The following is a 6,877-nucleotide window of genomic DNA, read 5'->3' on the forward strand; positions in this document are numbered from 1 at the left end:
AGACGTGATTTGAACACCGCCATATGGCTCGAGTGAGAGGTACTACTGTTGCACATTGTAAGTCATTTATTTAGAAATACATAATGGAATTTTGGAAAGCATTGAATTACTTATAAAAATCATTCATTACAATCCATATTTACTGTTAATTAATTGACAAAACGAAAAAACGTTATGAAACGTGATGTTTGACCAATATCAAATGTTTCTATAACATACAAAATTCAATTTTACCAAAGAATAAACGAGCAGGGTTCGAACATTCGCGGGCAATACCCATTGGATTTCAAGTCCAACGCCCATCACAGCTGTACATAAATAAAAGTAGATAATAGAAATTGATATCAGATTGATAAAATTTAACAAATGATAGACACTATTGCATAACGTTACTTGTTACATTTTACTGAGTTAGATAAATCTTTTGACAAATATAATGATAAACACAATGAAACATATGGCGATAAAAGAGAAAAATACAACAATATTACTTTACAAGTGATAGTTTAATTGATATTTGATTTCAAATTAAATTTCAAAAATGAACTAAAAATGAGATACAACACTTTTGGCATCACAATAAATTATGCTTTAGAATATTTATATTTGGATGAACATCATCTTGTAAAAACAATTGTAGACAAAACTATTAGAAGGTACTTATAGACAGTATACTGTGTTTAACGTTGTCAACTTTGTTTTGCGGGCTCTATAACGGAAAGTGTTGAGCTCGATGGCTCTCATTTAAACAAATCACTAACATGAGGAAGAGCCTTCGTTAAGTTGACAGAAACATACAATTGTTTTGTTTTATAAACAATAGAAAAATAGTGTTTTTTCCAGCAAAATTGATACGCAGCCCCCAGTGAGGATCGAACTCACGACCCCTGGTTTACAAGACCAGTGCTCTAACCACTGAGCTATGGAGGCTCATATTATAAAATAAAGGTTTATAGAAATTAAAAATAAGCTGCTTAGTAACTGGACATCTGTGACGAAAGAAGTTCGGTGTGGTTTTATTGGTTTACACGTTCCATCAATCGAGAAAGAAATCAACTAATCACTCGTCCTGTCATCGTGTAATTGCCATAGGTCATTTAATAATCATTCCGTGTAAAGAAGAAAAATACATTGTGTTAACAATAAACTTACACTTTATCTTTACTTCAAAATAAATCATTCAGTATTAAGACGCTCTGTTTGTGTTAACAGGGCTGGGAATCATGTCCAAAAAAAAAGTTATAAACAAAAACATACATTTTTCGTTCCAAGATGGCGGCGTTTGTTCACATTTTGTGGGATACGACGCAGTTTTGATTCCCAGCCCTGGTTAAAGGGAATAAACACGAATTATCAGAGTATTGAACACTGCCTAGTGTAGTGTTAAGAAATATACATAAATGTTGACATATATTTCTAATGAAAATATTGGATTGCTAGTCCAACCAAGTAACCACTCGGCCATCACAGCTGTCACGATAGTTTCAATGATTGCTATAATGTATTCAAAACTGACAGGTCAATAAAATTAAAATATGTCAATCTGTAAATTTGCTTACAATTTATATATCTGTTATATCAGATATAAACAATTTTTCAGCTTGTTATATAATCCAGTCTGGCAATGTCAGTAAACGCGTTCATTAAATATTTGATTACAAATTTCGTCTCTGCCGTGTGATTAACGATAATTAATATGAAGTGTATAACTATTTCTGTTTTGAAAGTTCACTGTAGCTTAATGCATAAGTCGCATTCGCAATGTCACAGTCAGGTAAGTATTTGTCTACTATATAAGAGGTATATGGTCAAATCCCTAACTGTTGCCATCAATTTTTAGAGTTACTCTTTCTTTATTTTGAAATATTTTTAAATTGAAATCGCCCAGCCGTTTTGCAAACTTATCTACATTAGATATGAAGCAACTTTAGAAAAATGCTGTTTTGGTCTCGATTTGTATTGTGTTTTTTACGGCATTTGAAATCCATTAGTTTGATTTAATTCCCCCCCCCCCCCCCGAATAAATGTTAAATATTAATTCTTTTTTCTTGCAGTATATTTCAAATTGAAATCGTCGACCGTTTTGCAAATTTTTTCTACACGGATATAAAGCAACTTAGAGAAAACACTGTTTTGTCTCGATTTGTAGTGTGTGTTACGGCATTTGAAATGCCATTTATTGTTTTAATCCGAATAAATTTTATTATTAAATTCTTACACCTTTGTATTTTAAAAAGAATATAGACTTTTCTAAAATAAGTGCAAAATATATTAGGTAAAAAAGAACAACACACAAAAAAAACCAATACATTGGTCAGTTTATTTATTAATAAATATATACTTTTCCAAAGTTAAAAGTGTTTTTGGACAATCATAACCCAAAATCTAAGACAAAATTTGTCTTTTTATGCAAGGACAACATTCAATATTGTAGACAGACATTGCACCTTGGAGATCGACGGTAAATATTATAATGGAATTCATCATTATTATAGAACGTTTTTGTCAAAAAGTGAATATGTATTTTTTTGCCCAGCAGGGTGCGATCAAAAACATCGTTCTTTGTATGAATAGGTTTCGTTCTTTCTGTCAACATATCAGAACGAAAAGAAAAGTTGAATTCGATGAATTGGGTGTAACAAAGATTTTATAATTATTCAGAGATTAAACTACTTTCTTCTATTTTTTGTAAGTTTTTGATATCATGAAAACATGATTATTTCAAATTCGATTATCATTATAATTATGTTTAATCTTAGAAAAAAAATATAATCCCTTCAATCAATTTTATGAATGCTTCTCTCTATTGCTGAAAATTGATTTTGAAATCGTCAATCAATACAGAGATATACGCTTAAATTTAATAATGATAGAACGCTGATAAAATATTGTCAGTTTTGTTATTAATCCTTATAATGAAATATTCATATTTGAAAAGTAAACACGAGCGGTTTACTAATTACTAGTTTACAAAACTATTTATACGAGCGAAAATATAAAAAAAAATATTTTCCATGGGTTATAACACAATGAAGCATATTGCTGAAGGGGTCACTGAAAGGAATTAATATTTTGGTGAAATTTGGATTAAACCATTCTTCATTTATTACGTTCGTAAAAATTTATTTCCATGAGTAAATAATTGCAGATGAAATTAGTTAACAAATTTTGTTTATGACCATTGCATCAAATATGATTGATTCTTCACTTGAAAATACAAAAACAGTTGAAAATGAAAATTTTTGTTCTTTTCTTTAGAGGAAAATTTTAAAAAAGGAAAATTTTTACCCAAAAAGAAACCCTTTAAAAAACCCGTTACTTTTTGTTTTGAGAAAAATTTAAAACAAATTTTTCCCGGGGGTTTTTTTTCACCAAAAAGGAAGGTTTTAGCGATGAAACAGACTGCAAAAAACGATGAAATGATGACATAAATATAGTTATTTTAAAGAGGAATATTCATGAAAATAATTATGAGGATGAATGATAAAAAATAATTCAGATATTTTACTTTAAGTCACATAACATTAACGTCTTAAAACAAGTATTATATATTTTCTTCTACGCTTGGAAAATTTGTGCCCCTGTGGTAGATTTCAAAAACGCAGACGAGACAGATCTAAAACATATTGATACAATAGGAAATGGTAACTAAAAAAGACATTACATAACATCGTAGGATCAATATATTTACAGTTCCTTGGAATCGGAAGGATGACTTGTATCTACCAGCTTAACATCCGCAAATTTGTTTATCATAATTGAGCAGCAATGTACCTGGATATATAAAATACTTGCCAACCAGTTTAAGAATATTTCAAGAAACCCCCAAAAAGAAAGCCGTTTACGTCCAATGGTTTTAATAAACGTTATGATACCGGGATAACATTCGGTACTTTAAGAAAAGATTGTAACATTTTATCGGATGTTTTTTCCATTACTGTTTTAAAATCTATTTTTCGCAGGGGAAAAAATAGTATCTTAACTAAATTTGGGTTTCTTAGGGAAAGGAAAACCCCCAGTACAACTTTTGAAAAACTGTTTTATGTTAATGAAATTTTTTTTGAAAAAATTAAAATTTTTCCCCCAATTTTCAAAAAAGCTTTAAATTTCCTTTTTTTTTTTAAACAGTACTTATTTTTGAAAAGCCCCTGTTTGGGGTCAAAGTTTAACTTTAAAAATGCATTTTAAATTTATTTTTAATTTGGGCCTAAATTTTGATAAAGTTTTGTAAGTTTTCCCTTTTAAAGGCAAAGGTTTAACGTTACTTATACTATTGGTGATACTGTTTTATATGCCCAAGCTTTGTTTTGATCGCGGGCTCTATAACGAAGGTGTTTGAAGCTCGAAGGCCCTCATTTAAACCAGATCTAAAAAATGTTAAAGATTCGTCGTTAAGTAGTGAATTTTGCAATTGCTTTTGTTTATAAACTGTTACAATAATAAATATTTTTTTTGTAAAATTTCGAGCAGTCCCGACGTGAAGATCGAACTTACGACCCCTGGTTAACAAGACCAGCGATGTAACCACTGAGCTATGGAGGCTCATATTATATGATAAATGTTTTATAGAAATTTTGAAATAAGCTGCTTAATAAACGAACATCTGTGACGGGAAAGGTTCGATAATGTGTGGTTTAAACGTCTTAACCATTCTAGAATAAGTCAGCTATTTACATGTATTTGTTCTGCTTTATATTTGTATTAAATCTTTAGTTAGATAATAATATTCCATACTTGCTTAACATATCAATGCCATTTATACTGTTTCTTTTATAACATCTTGTATGTTATTTGAGAAAAAGAATACCAAAGATAATAAGTTTGTACCAATCATATATATTATCAAATTATCTTTGGGCAGATATGAGCCAAAAAACCCAACAAATGTAACACTTGCAGCAGCTCCGTGGTGTGATTGTCTCGGTATCAGTGTACCTTGTACAGTAAGATAATCAGTCTTTAGTATACTGTATGAAACTATTTAAAGTTTTCTTTCACTTTCTAAATACTATCAAATTTCATAATTATGTCTAACATTTTTATATAACGCACAACTGTTAAACCAAATCAGTCTATTTACTTATGTTTCGTTCATCCATATTACTACTAATTAAAACAAGAGCGATCAGTGATCACATGTGCCGTTTCTTGATAGCTATTTGCATGTCACAAAAGTCATTAACAGGGAAAACGCATTAATTTATTCAAGGGCTAAACACAGTAAAAAAATCATTTCAATCGCTAAACCTGTTATTATTACAAGTAAGTACTTTGAAGTACCCATCAATCTTATATAAAGTTTTCATTTAAAATTGCATAAGTAGTATAAAAGGAAGTAGTCCTAGCAAAACTTTAAAAATAAAAAATCATTTTATGGGCCATAACTCTGACAAAAATCAATAAACCTTAAAATACCAATAATATGCACAACTAGACTCAAACTGATTATAAAAAATAGATAAAATTGCACCAGTTAGTTTCTGAGAAGTATGTTCGGAAAGTTCTGTGTAGGATGGCAACACAAAAAAACACATTTTATTCAAGGGCCATAACCCAGTCAAAAATCATTCAAGCGGAAAACCCGTGTAATATGTCAAGTACATTGAGCTAAACCAATCAATCCTGTCAAGTTTCATAGAAATTTCATGAAAGTGGTATAAAGAGGACTTTGTATCAGGAAAACTTTAAAAATAAAAAAAATAATTGAAGGGGCCAATAAATTCTTAACAAAATGCAATTTTGAACCAGATTTTGCCAGCTCCTGTCAGTTTATATGTCTGATTAAACAGGTTTTTTTATATACATGTTGTAATTTTTAATGGTCTTGTTTCATCAATCACAGATGTTTTCACACAGCAAATGAAAAAATAGGATTTTACGCTTTTCCTTAAATCGGCAATATGCCAGTTGTGATGGCCGAGTTTGGTTAAGGCGTTTGGAACTTGAAATCCAATGGGCCATTGCCAGCGCAGGTTTCGAAACCCGAGCTCGTTAGCGATCTATTTTAATCAAATCAACCTAACAGTTCAGAAGATTTGAACATCTAAAACTATGTTTAGAAATATAATGCTTTTTCTGCAAAAATTTATTATAGAGGAGAAAAACAACAAGGGACACAAGCAAAAAGTGTCCACCAAACAGTTAATGAAACAAGATAGAACATTAGCCTGTTGCTCCCGTGACGGCTTGGGAGGCAACAGCGGAAAAAACCTTTTTTCCGGTCCTTTTCAGGTTTTTCTCTTTCCTGTCAAACCGTACATGGGCAGAGTGGACCTGCCTGATACTGACGGACCATTTGTATTGCTGCATGCACAGAACTTCGGGTTGCCTGCATTGCATTACATGAAATGGCCAGCCTCCTTTGTCCCACCATACCCTGGAGAACCTGTTTCACTGTCCTGGCAGAGACAAATTCTTCTGGGAGCTTCCTGAAAGCTTCTATAACCCAGAGGTGAGCAACACGGTCAAGCCCACTCCTCCAGGGACTCTGAAGTCTCTTTGTACCGCATTCTGGATCTTACCTGTGCGGCCCGCTGGTAACTCGTGTTTTGGCCAAAAACGAGCGGCCAACTTTTTTACCAACCCTTGATAGGTAAGACACCCTTCCTGATCATGGATAAGCGCATAGTATTCCAGCGCTTATCCATTCAGGCACCAAACGAAGCAGTTTATCTGTTTCATCCTCAGTCCACCCGCCTTGTTGGACCAAATAGCGGGTAAACTTAAGGAAGAATGGTTCCCAAGGAGTCCTGCCATCGTAAGACAGGTGCTTGGGAAGAGCCGAAATTGGATTACGGCCCTTACGATCAGGAACAGATGGCACCCGAACAACCGAGGTTAATCATCTTCGGAATCACTATCCACTATATTTTCCCAA

General features: G+C 32.2%; 1 non-coding gene across 1 annotated transcript; it reads right to left on the bottom strand.

Annotated features, from left to right (window-relative positions):
- Positions 1-857: 857 nt before the first annotated feature.
- On the bottom strand, positions 858-930 carry Trnat-ugu (transfer RNA threonine (anticodon UGU)). The gene has a single exon. It is a non-coding gene; the product is annotated as a tRNA-Thr (tRNA).
- Positions 931-6,877: the final 5,947 nt, after the last annotated feature.

This window comes from Ruditapes philippinarum, unplaced genomic scaffold (genome assembly GCF_026571515.1).
Source record: "Ruditapes philippinarum isolate M1 unplaced genomic scaffold, ASM2657151v2 ctg1271_1_1_1_1, whole genome shotgun sequence".
NCBI lineage: Eukaryota > Metazoa > Mollusca > Bivalvia > Venerida > Veneridae > Ruditapes > Ruditapes philippinarum.